This window comes from Ochotona curzoniae, unplaced genomic scaffold (assembly GCF_017591425.1).
Source record: "Ochotona curzoniae isolate NIBS_2020 unplaced genomic scaffold, NIBS_Ocur_1.0 scaffold_4701, whole genome shotgun sequence".
NCBI classification, from domain to species: domain Eukaryota; kingdom Metazoa; phylum Chordata; class Mammalia; order Lagomorpha; family Ochotonidae; genus Ochotona; species Ochotona curzoniae.
The window spans coordinates 67766716-67782884 of record NW_024467122.1 but is presented as its reverse complement, the minus strand read 5'-3'; the positions used below and the strand labels follow the sequence as shown (position 1 = coordinate 67782884).

Below are 16169 nucleotides of genomic sequence, written 5' to 3'. Positions count from 1 at the left end.
AAGAGGCTCCTGGCTTCAGATCGGCATAGCATCAGCCGTTGCGCTTACTTGGGGAGTGATTCATTGGATGGAAGATCTTCCTCTCTGTCTCTCCTCTCTGTATATCCGCCTTTCCAATAGAAAAAATAATAAAAATAAATCTTTTTTTAAAAAGTTCAAGGAGAAAGTTTTAAAGCTATGCATGAATTTCAAAAAATTGTATTGGACCTGGCGCAGTGGCGCAAGTGGTTAAGGTCCTCGCCTTGCACGCCCAGGATCCCATATGGGCACCGGTTCTATCCCAGCAGCCCCACTTCCCATCCAGCTCCCTGCCTGTTGCCCGGGAAAGCAGTCGAGGACGGCCCAAAGCTTTGGGACCTGCACCCGCGTGGGAGACCCGGAAGAGGCTCCTGGCTTTGGATCGGCATAGCATCGGTCGTTGCGCTCACTTGGGGAGTGAATCATCGGACGGAAGATCTTCCTCTCTGTCTCTCCTCTCTGTATATCCGCCTTTCCAATAAAAAAATAATAATAAAAATAAATCTTTAAAAAATTGTAGTAGTTAATTCAATTTTTCTATGAATTTTTGAAGTGCCCTTGCACTTAAAAATTTAAAAACTGGACCATTATTTGTAACTGCAAATTGGAAAACATCTAAATGTCCAATAACAAGTGGAGTATTCTGAAAAAAAAAATGGAAGATTCCCACAAATATGCAGTAACATTCAAGATACAAAGTTAAATGAGAAAAGTGAAGTCTAAAAGAGTAAATATAGTTTGCTATCTTTCAATGCAAAAGAAGGAGAAATAACTCCTGTATCTTCTTATTTTTACTAAGAGGAACACAGGAAGCATAAATTAGAAATGAACGAATCTGACTGTCTACAGGGCCTGGGTGGGAATGAGCTGAAGGTAAAGAGTGATGACTACTCTCAGTGCAGATTTAACTCTCACAGTGTCAAAGGCAACCAGAAGGGTGAGGGAAGAAAATCAAACACTAATGAAAACCAGCCATGTATCAATTTCATTCTCTCATCAAAACAACTTCTGAATCTAAGACTTTATATATTGTCAGTGTATACACACACACACACACAAATACAAGGAGTTTTCTTTACAATGATGGTTTAGCAGCACTGGAATCACTTTCTCTGGTTATATATAACTAAACAAACAAGTACATTCAATTCTGTTGTAGATAACAGGAACCCGATTCACTGTTGCAGAAGGGTGTTAGAAATATGGACGGAGGCAAGGTCAGGCCTGTGGTGTTGAGTGTAATCATTGGCATCACTATGAACTCAGGGTTACACACACACGTGTTATACACAGACATATAGAAACAGACTTCTCTGTGTTAAATGTACTTGTATCTTTGTTAGTATCTGCTAAGATACCTTAGTTTTATTATTTGTCACCAAAAAGAATGAGAGCTGTTTGCAGAAATGGCTAATTTTAAGGTTACACTAGGGCCTAACAGTAAGATAATCCTGGAACATCTTGGGTCAGATAAAAGCAACCAGCTCAAAGTGTAGGGACATGCGAAGATGAAAAGATGTGAGCTCCCAACTGGCCAAATCTAAGACATGAGCCTCAAAATAATATCACAGAATTTTTAAAAATCTTCTGAGTCCATAACATAAGTAAACAAAAGAACAAGTGGGGGACAAAGGAAAGCCTGCTCTGACAGAATGTCAACAAATACATGCTGACAAAATACAAAAAGTCACCATCTTGCAACCACCCTGGTTGTAACTGACTCAGGTAAGAATCATCAATGGAAAAGATACATAAAAACAATATACAAGTACTGTTCCCAAATTCCTTCTAATAACAAACAAGGAAAGAATAAACATACAACGGATTAGCTAAACAAATGCCACCATAATAATCAAACTCAACATCACAAAAAATGATGACACTCTGAGAAGCCACAATATTACTTCAGTAGTGTTTCCACCGAAAAACACAAAATCTGAGGTGAGCCTTCGACTAACAGTTAAGATGTGGATTGGGACAACCACACCCCATGGTACAATGCCTAGGTTTTAGTTCAGCTGTGCTTCCAATTTTCATTTCCTGCTAACATGTAATTAATGGGAGACAACAGCGGATGGCTCAAATACTTGGGTCCCCACCATTCATGTGGGAGACCTGGCTCACAGCTTTCGACTGGCCCAGCCCCGGCTATTGCAGAACTTTGGGGACACAACAGGATTTCTCTAATAAATATTGTTCAAAAATAAGCTAACTCAAATTGCTTCATGAAGAAACATTTTTACAAAATGTCAACCTCAAACTAAGAACCTTCCTATTAGTATTTAGTCATTTTATAAACTGACATGGATTTTTTTTTCAAAATCACCAAGTCATAAAAGACAAAGAAAGGCTAAGAATGTATTCCAGATTACTAAGAAAACTAGAGTTATGAGCAATAAATATAACACATGATGCTGGATTAGATCCGGTGGATGAGGAGTAGGTACACGGAGGGAGGTAGCTATAAAGGGCATTAAAAGAACAGTTGAAGAAATGCAAATATAGAATGTGCATTACATAATAGTGTTGGTTCTATCAGTATTAAAAGTCTGGTGCTTATTGAAACACAGAACCTGTGTCCTATTAAACAAAAGTCCTTTTTCTTAGGGGAAAGAAACAGACTATTTGTGGATAAAGATGTACTATGTGTGTAAACCACAGAGGTAATTATATTAAGAGGACATGCATATAAATGATAAAGCAAATGAAGAAAAATGCTAACAACCGACAAATCTAGGCAAAGACTGAGGGAATTCTATCTCTTCGTAACATTTAAGTGAAATTATACTGAAATATAAGATTTTTACCTTTTTCAAAATATCTAATAATTTATTTATTTGAAAGGCAGAGTGGGGCCCAGCACAGTGGCCTAGCAGCTAAAGTTCTCGCCTTGAACGCACTGGGATTCCATATGGGCGCCAGGTCTAATCCCAGCAGCTATACTTCCCATCCAACTCCCTGCTTGTGGCCTGGGAAAGCAGTCAAGGACAGCCCAAAGCCTTGGGATCCTGCACCCACATGGGAGTCCTGGAGGAGGTTCCTGGCTCCTGGCTTCGGATCAGCATAGCACCAACCATTGCAGTCACTTGGGGAGTGATTAATCAGATGGAAGATCTTCCTCTCTGTCTCTCCTTCTCTCTGTATGTATGACTTTGCAATAAAAATAAATCTTTTTAAAAAAAAATTATCAAAGAACCAAAGACTCCTATAACCTGAAACTAACTTCCCTTCATTAATAGATAATAAAATAATCCAGTAAAAAATTATAAAGGAGGGGGTGTTGCTGCATTTCTAGCTGAGCAGCCTGTTTCAGACACCTGCATCCAGTATTGGGGTGAATACTTTTCACCTTTGAAATAAAGTGAAAATAAGTAAAAACAGTATTAAAAAACAAAACTTCCAATCTTTATAGAATCACTTTAAAAAGAGAAAGAAAAAAAATCTGGAGAGAGCCGAAACAATACAAACAACAAAGAGAAAAACATCAAAATAAACTTCTGGAGTGGTAAGATACTATAAAACAACCGCAGTAGGTCCTAATGAAAAAGGAATGGTCAGAAAACGAGAAAGAACTGTTGAAAATTAAAAGCATGATGACCAAAATTCAATATAAGGAGAGAAACCACCAAAGAAATATCCCAGAAACTAAAACCAAAATCTCTACCAAGAAATCAGAGGCTCTACTTAGGATATCCAACATTCAATTAATAGGCCTTCCAGGAGGAAAAAAACAAAAAAAGTTAATCAGGGACACAGTATTGAAGAAGAGCTAAAACAAAATAAAATTTTTTTAGCCCCAAGAAGAGAATCCCTAAATTGAAAAGCCCTTTGAGTACCCCATCACAATAAAAGAAAAACTGCCATGGCAAGACACATCATTTCAAGATTTCAGAATACCAGGGATAAAAAGAAAACCCTGACAGTTTCCAAGAAACAGAGTAAGAGGCGATACAAAAAGAAGGTAATCAGAAACCAGCCACCCTAGAAGCCTAGAAACAAAGGAACAATGCCTTCACAATGAAAAGGGGAAATTCTTTCCCTAAAGTCGAATTCACCCAACCAATCAAGTACACAAAGCTGGAAAAAAAAATGTCAGCCTTGCAAAGAATCAAACAATAACCTCCTGAGTGAAGGGAACTGGTTAATGCACTCCAGCAAAGAAATGGAACAAATCAAGAAGGAAGGGAGATCCATAAATTTATGGGAGATTTAATTCAAGAGACAAGTTAAGGCAACTGCAGTATAGGAATCAACACGGACAGCAAAAAGTATCAAATGGAAGCAGAGGACACAGGCTCCAGGAAGGAAGTCTGTGGAAAAGCTAGCACTAGAAGACTGTTTATCTAATATGTTGAAATGGCTAGAAAACACCATTCATAGATATTTGACAGATTTACAGAAGCCTTTTAGAAGGAGATTATAGAAGGTAAACGAAGCAATTTTAATAGAAGCAATTAACTAAAGGAAAAAATTGTTGGAAAAGAAAGAAAAATTAATCATATTATTAATATGAATGTGTGACCTAACTATATTAGGAAATGGAAAGTGGTGAAAAGGAGACAGTGGTCCAAACAGCGATGTCTTCATTTATTATAACAAAATGTCAAGAGACAGTGCCCAAAAATGATAAATTAAGAAATAACAGTGACTACTTAGAAGACAAATGAGAGAGAAGGTTAAATAGTGAGCTTTAAAAGGTTGTCTGTAGACAGCAGGACTGAGGATAAAGAGGAGGGAGATTGCCATTCTATTTTAAGCCCTTGAGGCACTGGTTTAATTGTCTATACAGTTCTTTTCTGAAAGTATGAATTCATCTTTAACAGGCAACATTTGGTCCAGCAGCTAAGATGTGATTTAGGATACCCACCTGCCATGTCATGTCAGAATGTGTGGGTTCAAGTCCCAGCTCTGCTTCGGGTTCCAGCTTGCTGCTAAAGTGCACCCTGGGAGGCAGTGAGTGATGGTTCAAGTTCTTGGGTCCCTGCCACCCACTCAGGAGATGTGGAATGAGTTCCCAGATCCTGGCTTCAGCCTGGCCCACCCTAGCTATTGCAGACATTTGGGGACCATACCAGCCAGTGGACGGAAACTTATTTACTTTCCTCCTTCCCCTCTCATCTCTCTGCCTTTCAAACATAAACTAAAAAAAAAAAAAAAAAAAAAAAAGGTAAACTGACATAGCAGTATTTCCAATTTATGAAACTATCTGAACTATTTTTAACCTTAAAAAAATGTTTAAACTACCACATTACAGAAATACTAGAAAAGCAGTTTATCATTTGGGCCCGGGCACCAATTCCATAGCCTAAGAAGCTATTTTGCACAGCTAATAATGGTATTGTATTCCACCAGAAAATATAATTTCAGTGCTGGCCAAAATTTGTCATCTATATGTTAACAGATCCAGATACCAACAGAGCCAGAGCATCTGGTCCTGCTGACTTCTCACACAAAGACAAATGCTGACCCACACGCTGGCTCAAGGATTTTACTCTATTTTTAAATGGATTTCAGAAATCAGTTTTCAGCATCAAACAGGAAAACAAACAATGTACACAAAACCGCAATACATATACAGACAGTTACTACTGCTCTGTCCCAAATTCAGCTTTGTTCATAGCTAATTTGGTGAAATACATCTAATAGCTAATATGGCATAGCTACTCCATCAGTTGAAAGCTTAAATCCTGGAACTGATCCCCTACTGTCAAAAGAGAAGGCAGTAACAGAAGGATAAAAGCCACTATAAGCCAAAGCAAGTTACTAAAATCAGAGTCAAAATGGACTATACTTAGCCTTTGAAAAATCAGACACTAAATAACTAAAGAAAAATTACTGGGAGTTTACACTGTTTCAAAAATAACTTCCCCCATGAAGCTGATTATATGGATAACGAAAACAGAAGCCATGAATCACTGTAAGATTCTGACTTCAAATTTTTCCACTGATTTAATATAGAAAGATATGATGCAATTCTGTGCTTTGCCAACAACTGGAATAACAACTCTATAGTTAAACAGTAGGGTACTTAAAAATAAATGAATCAAGTCATAGATGTAAACACCACTCAACTATTACTTCAAAACAGCAAGTGCACATTATTTAAGATTCTCATATGTATTTTAAGGAAACACTCCCTCCCCAAAGTAAATAAAATAATTAAGATGTTTAAGGACATCAGACTTTTTTCAGAACTGCTTTAATACCTGCATTGTGCAATTTGTGTGTGTGTGTGTGTGTGTGTGTGTGTGTGTGTGTGTGTGTGTGTGTGTGTGATTAAATAATAAAGGTTAATACTGAAGCACAAAGTGGATGAGGCCAGGGAGTTAAGTCAATGCTTGGAAGCTCATGTCCTGTATGAGCACTGACTGGAGTCCTTCTGATCCAGCTCCCTACTCATGTGCCTGGGAAAGTGGTACAAGATGGTCCAGGAGCTTGGGCCTCTTCTATCCACACAGAAAACAAACATGGAGTTATAGGCTCCTGGCTTTGCCCTAGCCCAGTCACAGTTGTGTGGTCATTTGGGAAGCCCCAAACAGCGGCTGGAAGATCTCTCTCACCCAATCCCTCCTTTCAAATAACTAAAGAAACAAGACAAAACAAATGCACCATATCCACATTTGTAGGAGTATTTACTGATGAGCCTTGAAACTCTCTATTCCTTTAAAATCAATGTGATTATTTATGAAGAAAAAAATGCAATGTGATGGTCATACACTTAGTTACAAGTGTACTTTAAAGAAACAGATAAAGATTCCAAGAAATATGCACCTGTCAACTCCAAAAGCATAAGTTTAGCTTTCCTATTTAAAAAAAAAGTTATTCTAATTATTTAACAAAACCCACGATTGAATTTTTTAAAATAAATTAACACAATTTTCAAACCTGATCCATTCTCCTCAAAATCTACTATTAAAAGAAAAAAAAACACTGAAATAATTTTAAGTGAAACACCAAGAAGCCTGTACACAAAACAAAAATATGTAAAAATAAGACTAATGAAGTTATGCTTTCAGGACTATTTCAAACAATGGCATGGGCGTTCAAGTTCGGTTGCACACACATAAGATGAAGGTTGATCCTTTAGTCACCACAGAGCCAGAATGTGTCTCCATTAACATCCAAAACAACCCATATGAAAATGAGTTAATCTCAATGAAATCAAAGGACATTTCATTTATATGAAACTAATTTTAAGAAATTAGTCCACCAATAACATAAGCGTTAGCCTCAGAGTCTCTAAGCTATGTAGTTCTTAAAAAAAAAAAAAAGAAAAAGAAAAAGAAAAGAAAGGAAGGAAGGAAAGAGGAAAGGAAAGAAAAAGAAACTCAGAATATTTTTCTAAGTTATCATCTATCAGTTATCCCAGGGAAGCATTCCATCACAGAAATGTGTTTATTAGAAATTTCAATTTGATCTTCAGAAATTGTGATCAAACTATTAACATTTTAATATCATGCAACAAATGTTCAAAGTAATCTACAATAATCAATTTAGAAAGAAAACAGAATAGTGTAGTACAGTGGGTTATGCCACCCCTTGTGACACCAGCATCCTACATGTTACTGCCAGTGTCAGTCTCCTGTGTCTGCAATCGAGCTCTCTGTTAACATGCCTGCAAGGGAGCGCAGGATGACCCAAGCATTTGGGTCCCTGCCAAACATGGGTTCCTGGCTCCTAACTTTGGCCTGGCACAGCCCTGGCTGTTGCAGTCAGGAGTAAACCAGTGGAAGGAAAATTTCTCTCTGCCTTTCAAGTAAATAAAACATTAAAACAAAGAAACAAAACAAAAACAGGAATATACCTATATACATACTATATATGGTATATATAAAATGTTCAATTATTTGAAAGGTAGTATGATGCAGAGAAGGAGACAGCTCTTTCATCTACAGGTTCACTCCCCCAGACATCCAGGGCTGTGCTAGACTTAAGCCAGGAGCCATGAACTCCATCTGAGTCTCCCCTACAGTGGCAGGAATTCAAAGATTTGGGCCATGATCAGCTGTCTTCCAGGCACTGCGACAGGAAGCAGAATAGCTGAGACTCAAACAGCACAGTGTATGGGACACAGCCACCCTAAGGGGCAATGTAACCCGTTGTCCCACTATACCTGTACATCTGTTTATTCTTATTTGAAGGGTAGAGTGACAGCACACAAGAGAGCACTTCCATCTGCCTAAACACCTGCAGTAGCCAGGGCAAAGCTGAAAGCAGGGCATGCAGTCCAGGTCTCCCAGGTGGGGAACAGGTCCTCACATCCTGGAGCCATCACCACTGTGGCAAGTTAACAGGAAGCCTGAATCAGAAACAGAGAAACTGGACACATCCCAGGCAGGCTCTTAACTACACACACAAAGCCAGCACTTGGTAATCTGTTAAAAGATACAAGCTTCTCTAAAAAACAAACTCTCAGTCCTTTCCTCAAAGGGATTTGAAATGTAGAAATGTAGCTAGCATTTATTTTAACTGTGATACATCTTTAGCTAACACAAACACTTAACACAACTGCAAACTTCATTTTTCAATGTCCATGTTTGACCATTTTTTAAAATTTCAAACTGCCTTGCTAAACTCTGGATCTTACACATCTGCAAATATCACACATATGTAGTTCTCCATGCATCTTAAGGGAGGGGAGTTTGCTTGAAGCAGTCTGAAGATTATAATTAACTTCTACAGGAAATATAATTGAAAAATCTTAGAACCTGACTAAATGGAATCAACGAAGTACCTTACAAAAAGACAAAACTTCAAATCACCTCTGAACTACCAAAAACAAAAGCAAAATTCCATAACAAAGAATTTTCTTCCTTCTCCACTCCATTCCACAACAAAACACCTTCAAGAATAATCTTTTCCAGGAATAAAATGAAAAAATGGGGGTGAGAAAGCAAGAGGAGCCTCAGTAGTTGAAATATTTTTTAAATAGGAAAAAGCTAATTACATTTTATACATAGCTCTATTGAGGAGGCTAGTTTATCACGTCTTGACTAAATAAATATAAATCTTGATGCACACACAGAAATAAGATCTTAGTATAATGAAGCTGACACTCCAAACAGCTGTTTCCTTCCAAATATATTACCAACTCCAAGTTCTATCAGTAGTTCAATTAATAAATGGATCTGGAGAATAACCAAATATCAAGTTTTAAATTATCTTCAAAATGTGGATTTTGCAATGTATTTTCACGTCAAAATCCTCAAAGGAATTATTCCCAAGCATCAATTAAAATACCCACAGCCCACCACCAGTGTCCAGGTTCAAGCCCCAGCTCTGTTTCAGAGGCTGATCTGCTGCTAACATGTACCAGGAAAGGCAACAGGTGACTGCGCAAGCACTTAGGTCCCTGCCCCTCCTGAGCTTCCAGCTTACAGCAATGGCCTGGCCATCTGAGAAAGAACCGGAGGGTAGCAGAGCCCTGCCCATTTCTATGGGCAAGCCTTTCAAATTCAAAATAATAATTCAAATAATTCAGAACATTTTTTTCTGAAAACATAAAAGTTTGAACAGTATTGAAATTTAAGCTTTGGGCTGTCTTCAATACCTCCAAGCTTCTTAAGCAAGTCTTAGCCTTTGTGTGAGTTTCATAATCTATAAAACAGGAAAAACTACTACAAGGATGAGCAGTTAATTAAATTAGTCAGGATTAAATGCTAGCAAACTGCTTTGAAGTCACTTCATGTTGTTCTCCGTTCTCCTCCTACTCAATAAAACTAATGGATGAGAAAATATCTGGAATTACTACAGATAATAACATCTGCAGACTGAGCAGTTAAAAAGATGATCTCTTTTACAAGTTTCTAAGCCAACATTCACTCAACTTTCCCAAGAATTTCAAGAAACAACTGAAACAAAGTGTAGGAGAGCTGCCTTTCTGTCTCAGATACCTACAATCTTACCTACATTCTCAAAATAGTACCACTCAGGGCATCTTAAGAGGTCTTGGCACAAGGCAATTCTAGGTGAGATGAACAAGCTGTTACTGTTGTTCATGCTAGTCTCGGCATTCTAAACCGTCAATCACAGTAAGCTTCATCACAAAAAACACCCTCCAGAAATTACTAGCCCCTATTTGGAAGCCATCAAAGTACTTCCTTCTGAACCATCTGCCCAGGAAAGCGCTACTAAAGCACCAAGAACGCAATTGCTCTGTCTAAAGAGGATGTGAGTAAAACACAAAACACTAAACCATATTAAACTGTGCACTTTATGCACTTTGGACATTACCAAGCTACTCAGTCTACTCTAATGCCCAGGCTGAACACAAAACCTGTAGGTAAGCGGTAAGAAAATACAGCTTAATCAAAGGGGACTAACATTTTTTTTTCCAGTCAAGAAAAAAATACACAAAGACAGGTTCAATAAAGGGGAAACTGAAAAGAAAAAAAAAAGGCAAGTTAAGGAGAAATGTGCATGTAGATTATTCCCTGATGGAAGTGGGACTCAATTAAATTTTAAAACAGGAATTTAAATTACCCATGGAGCTAGAAACTAAATTATTGTTGGTCTATTCACTGTGCTACAAGCACTATAAAAACATAAGTATTTCTAAATCTAGTTTGAAGGATTCAAAATCAATCTTTTATATTCCAGTAGAGAAGGAAATTGCATAAATTTCAGGAAGGGAAATGTAGGAAGTCTTAAGAGCCTAAGGCTAACAGTGGAAACACACACACACACACACACACACACACACACACACACACACACACACACACAGGAGATGGAATTATTTTGAAAGCCAAGTGAATAACAGGATGCCAGAGTGTCCAAATCCTTCCCCAATTCTATCTTTCCGATACTTGGGTCATGAGAAATGTCTTTTACATATTACTAAGAATACTATTTAGGAACAATTCCAATCAACGTGTCAAAACTTTCACGGCAGCAGCATTTTAGATTCAATTGCTAGATTCAAAGCTTCTAACACAACACAAGACACACTTTATATAAATTTCAGGTGTTTCAGATTCACTACCAATTATTTAGAGACTTTGGAAACAGGCTGAGGCTGCTTTCAATTCCGGGAGCACACTGCCAACCAGACTGGAAAGCCAACCGCATTTGTCTTTTAGGCTTCGTAAACACTACACCGCAAATTTAAATTCTTTACAAAAGTATATAAAATTCAAATACTGATCTTCAGAATTAAGGTGAAGAAAGCATCACCTCTCCATCCACATTTACAACTGAAATGTCCACCTGCCCATCTATAAACACAGAATATCAAAAGAACACAAATCCATGTGGAAACAACGTAACAGATGGTCCTTTGCTTACAAGCCAAGCAGTTTGCTGACTAAATTACTGAGAGTGAGAGCTGGGAAAGCTCACTTTCTTTGCATTTACTTTGAACATAAAGTTAAAGATTAGTCCAGCCAGGATAGAAAGTTCCTTCATTCACCAAGCAAATATTTACTTAGTGTGCCTTCTAAGTTCTAGGCACTCAATAAACACTTTATACAATGTTTCTAAATACATTTGACCTAATGATGAACAAAGGGCTGATCCTATCTAAAAACCTGAGATCCCTGGGCAAACAAGAGGTAGGCTGAGAGAGAAATACAACACAAAATACTACATCACTCTCTCAAGCCGATCTCTTTCATCATGATGATTAACCCATTATAAATCTATTCCCACTGAGTGAAGAAAAAGCAGCTCCTTATCTTACTTAGAGGATCTTTCTAATAAGGGGGTGCTACCTCCAATATCCACTCAAAATTACAGAAAATTTACTTGATCTACACTTACTTTGTGTGGCTAATGTAATGGCAGTGTGCATTAAAATCTTAAAGAGACACTCAACTCTGAAAAAAATTAATCAAGGAAATTTGCTAGCTATTAAAATACTTCAAATTTAACTGATCATTTAACCCAAATCCCTGAAGTCTGAAGGCTTGGTCTTTGGCTTTCCTTAGCTATTAAAACAGCTGTGTTCACGGCTTTTTTTAATCTTTTCTTTTTTTTTTTTTTTTTAACAACTTGGGTTGCCTGCCCCCTGTATTTTGTTAAAGCTTAAACTCTTTCACCCGCAAAAATAAGGAATGCCCAAGCCTCCAGCTTCTGAAAGTAACATCTGTGCATACAGCAAAATCTTTAGAGGATGTCCTAATTTCTATTTAAAATCTTTTCATTTAAAAGTAGAATGCCTTTAGCAACAATTAGATACAAATCAACGTTTACCTTATTAGGTATTGCTATTTTCAACAGTCTACCTTAAACCACAAAAGTTTAAGGATTTATGTTCTGAGCAATTAGCTTCCTGTCTCTCCCCAAACAAACTAGATTTGTCTCTGAAAGAACTCCTAGATTCCATGATGTGTTTCCCAGTTAATACAGGGCAAAAATCCCAGGTCTCTTCAAACCCATAACTGTTACCAGTCGTCCTAAAGTCATAGGATTGCTCTAATCTTTAAAAGCTATTTTGATGAGAGCAGGTGTCCCTACCTGGTTGTTAAAACAGTTGTACACCATTTCAAAAGGATTTACAACACCCTTTCAGAGGGTCTAAAAGGTCACCATTATTTTCATAAATAATATGAAGATGTTATCTTATTGTTTCTCATTCTTTCCTGCAATGGAGTTTTACAGAGGCTACATCAAGTGTTATACTTTGAGAGACAGCACGTCGGCACGTAGCCGTAGATAGGAGAATCCAGCTGTCAGTTATCAAGCTAAACAAAAGGAGTTGCAAATTTTTTTAAAAATGCTATTTCTTCACTATTATATTGAAAAACATTTTATGTAAATGTCTATGTTAATGAATACTTGTCTTTGTATTTGCAAATAAATTTTTGGTTTCAAGTTTTTTTTTTTAATATTTATTTGAAAGGAAGAATGAAGGAAAAAGAGAGATTGTCCATCTACTAGTTTACTCCACAAAGGGGCAGCAGTTAGATCTTGGGCCAGGCCAAATCCAGGAGCCAAAAACACCAACCGGATCTCCCACATGAGCAGCAGAGATACAAGCACATGCGCAGTCTGTCTTCCCAGGAGCACCCTAAGGAACCTGGACCAGAAGCAGAGCAATCAAAACCATGGCAGACACTGTGAGCAGTGGTTTAATGTGCCATGCCAATGCCAGCCTCTCAAGCTTTCATTCCTAAAACAGCCTAAGACAATGGTTTTAAGAGACATAAACGAAAGCCCAGGGAATTCTCAGGAATTTTTAAGAGTGCAATAGAGGTCCTGGGAACAAAGTTTAAGAAGTGCAGTACACGATTACATAACCTAACACAGTGACTTCCATGGATAAGAAACTCAAGTTAACTCTGAAGTATAATTACTTCTTAACCAAACTCTAATCTTGTTGAGTTCTTTATCTCCTCGTAAAGCATAATTCAGCATAAAGCCAGACTGTTCAAGGCCCATCTGCAGGGCTTCACTCAGTTCATTACTCAGAATGCTCTCTGTGGAGATGGGCTGAGCTGAAGGCGTCTCTCTAGGAATGGCTGTAGGTGTCCATCAGTTTCACACAGTTTTCACACACATTCTACCTTGGTCACCTGAACAACAACCTACGGAGTAAGTATGGGTACTGCCCTTCTTTGCAGGTGACATAATGAAACGGATATACCAAGAAGACAGAACCACCTGTCCAAAGATGTACTGCTTAACTGGCTGAACTGAGGCTGTTGGTCTTTTGCAACATTCTTGGCCTTCTCATTGTGGTGTAATGGCAAACTGGCAGAGACAAAAGGCAAAGACATTACTTTGTATCATCCCAGTGCCAAAACAAGGATTTTTCTCCACTTTCCCTCACCCCCTCACTTAACAGGAAAGTACCCAGATTCAACAGCCAATTGCAGCATTAGTCAACATGTTGGTTAACCTTTTGCTTCCCCATGGGGGGGGGGGGGGAATGAAGAAGTTCCACCAAGTTAAAAGAAAAAAAAAATTAAAAACAGAATACACAACACTCCAAGATGATGAGCAAATGAAGGCTTCACAGTTCTTACTAATCATTTAATCACTGAAACAACAGGCAAGCAAGGACAAGAACAAGCTTAATACAATAACACTAGATTACATCAACAAATGGCGGCCAACAGGCTAAAGCGGGAGGCTCACATGACCTGGGTTCAATTCAGAGCTTGGTCAGAAGAAAAAAAAAAATAACACCCCCCCCACACACACATAAAGTTGTGAAACTAGCTTTCTTGTTTCTACAAATCCAAGGGGTCAGAAGCATCCTTACAAAGCAATGTCAGGCAAGGCCTGCTCCAAGTGTGAAAAAAACGACCCTAACCTGAGAGAGAGACCACCCCTCCTGGCCAGCTCAACACACCACAGGATTCCTTCCCTCAGCACCAGGCTGTCCGTTCAGCCCTATTTTAACTCCCCCAGTTCCTCAAAAGATGCTCAGTTCTCTACATCTCTACTCCACAATCCCGTGGCCAGCCTGACTCACAAGCGGCCACTTGCATCATTCTCTGCTTTTTTTAGACGCGTGTACCTCGTGAAGCCATTTTCCAGTTGAATGTGATTTTACCTTTAAAAAAAAAAAAAAAAGCCAGAGGGGTGCTAACTGTCCTCAGACTGCTCTGGAAGCTGCCTGCGAATGACCTACACTATTTCTACAGCAAGTATGCTTTCCCTAATCTTTACTTTGGTTGTTTTCCAACTCTCTTTTGGAGAGGGGGTTTTAAAAAAGCTGCCAGTTACAGCACCACAGCTCTAGTTAATGTACCACCAAGCAATCAGTAAGGCACACCTGGCTTGCTCCACACTCACCATTCACTGTTGAAGCCCTACTTGTCAACGAAGAGCTAATTTAGACCGGTTTCTACAGCCTCACAAAAGAACTGCAATGCTGCACTGTGAAACCAATTAACCGGTTAATTTTTACAGGCTACAGACGGAAAGAAAAAAAAAGGGGGGGGGGGGAAATAGCTGATTTCCTTATGGCAAGCAAAGCAACGAACACCTGAGAGCTCCGGGAAACCACAGTCATTTCTGTTATCCTAGAGTACACTAAGAACTCTACCTCCGCTTTTCTCCAAGGCCACGGCCATCCAAACTATCCCAAGCGATAACGCAGTCTAACGATCTCCCGGGCCCTGACCCAAGTCCCCAGACTCAAACGCCCCCCTTTGCCGGCTTTCCCTCTTTCTCCCTGTGAACTTAATTTTCCGAAGTACGCGATTCAGCGGTTCCCCTGCAAACCCCAACCACCAGCGAGCAACTCGGAGCTAATAAACAAAGACCGGCGGCAGCCCCGGGCCCTACCAGGAAGTCATCAAAGCCGTGTGGCCCGTGCGATCCTAAAAAGTCGCCCGAAGCAGACAATGAGAGAGGAGTACCCCGGCTTGGGGGTGCTGCGAGGGAGGTGGTGGAGGGAGACGGACAGACAGAAGGGGTTAAGAGGTCGCACAAACCCAGGAACTGTCTTTACAGCCATTTCAGACAGCCCCAAAAAGCCTCTCCTCCGAGCCACCCCCTCCAGCAGCTGTTGGCTCGCCTCTCACGACCGGTTCTGCCCGCAGCCAGTTTGCAAACTTCACCCTCTCTTCCCCCCCCCCAACCCCCGCTCCCGAGGGATTCGAGGCTCCGACTTGGGCCGCCCCCTAAGCTGCCCAGCGCCAACCCGGGTTTGGGGCTGCCGGAGCCCGAGGCGAAGGGAAAGGAAGCGGGGAGGGTCAGCCGACACCCCCCAAACACACACACACACCGCCAAGCAGGCGGCTACCGGCGACGGGCCCCGCAGCCCAAGACAAAGCTGCGCCCGCTAAGCGCCGCTTTTCCCACCGGCTCCCGGAGGGTCGCACCCCGGGCCCCCGCCACGCGTGCGGCCGCCGGACAGTCGCCCCTCACCCGCGCGCACACGGCCCCGGACCCCCGGCCTGCCGAGCACAGCCCTCTCACGGCAGGGCGGGGCGAGGGGCGCGAGCCCCCGGGCAGGCTTCCCCCCAGGCCCGGGTTCCGGGGGCCCCTGCCCGCCGCTGCCCCCCGCGCGCCCCGGGGCCCCAGGCGACTCCCGCCCCTCGCGGGCCTGTCCTCCGCCGGCCGGGCCGTCGGGCCGCGGGGAAACAAAGGGAGCCGCCGCCGCCGCTCCCGCCTCCCCGCGAACCCTTCCTCTGTCCCCTCCACCCTTCCCGGAGTCCGCGCGCCGGCCGCCCCGGAGCGCCCCCCGGCCTCCCCTT

The 16169-nt window shown here is 40.6% G+C and overlaps 1 protein-coding gene across 9 annotated transcripts in view; it reads right to left on the bottom strand.

Moving 5' to 3' along the window:
- Window positions 1-16169, bottom strand: part of USP3 (ubiquitin specific peptidase 3) — a 101264-nt gene that overhangs the window by 84709 nt on the left and 386 nt on the right. For 2 of the 9 annotated variants that reach the window (XM_040968887.1, XM_040968889.1), the window contains exon 1: window positions 14761-15180. The exons of 3 other annotated variants lie outside the window; for them this stretch is intronic. The gene's annotated coding sequence lies outside the window, so the exon portion shown is untranslated. Of the gene's footprint in view, window positions 1-14760; window positions 15194-15255; window positions 15770-16169 lie in introns of those variants that run through there. 4 more of the 9 variants (XM_040968888.1, XM_040968892.1, XM_040968890.1 and 1 more) reach the window with 4 other exon arrangements.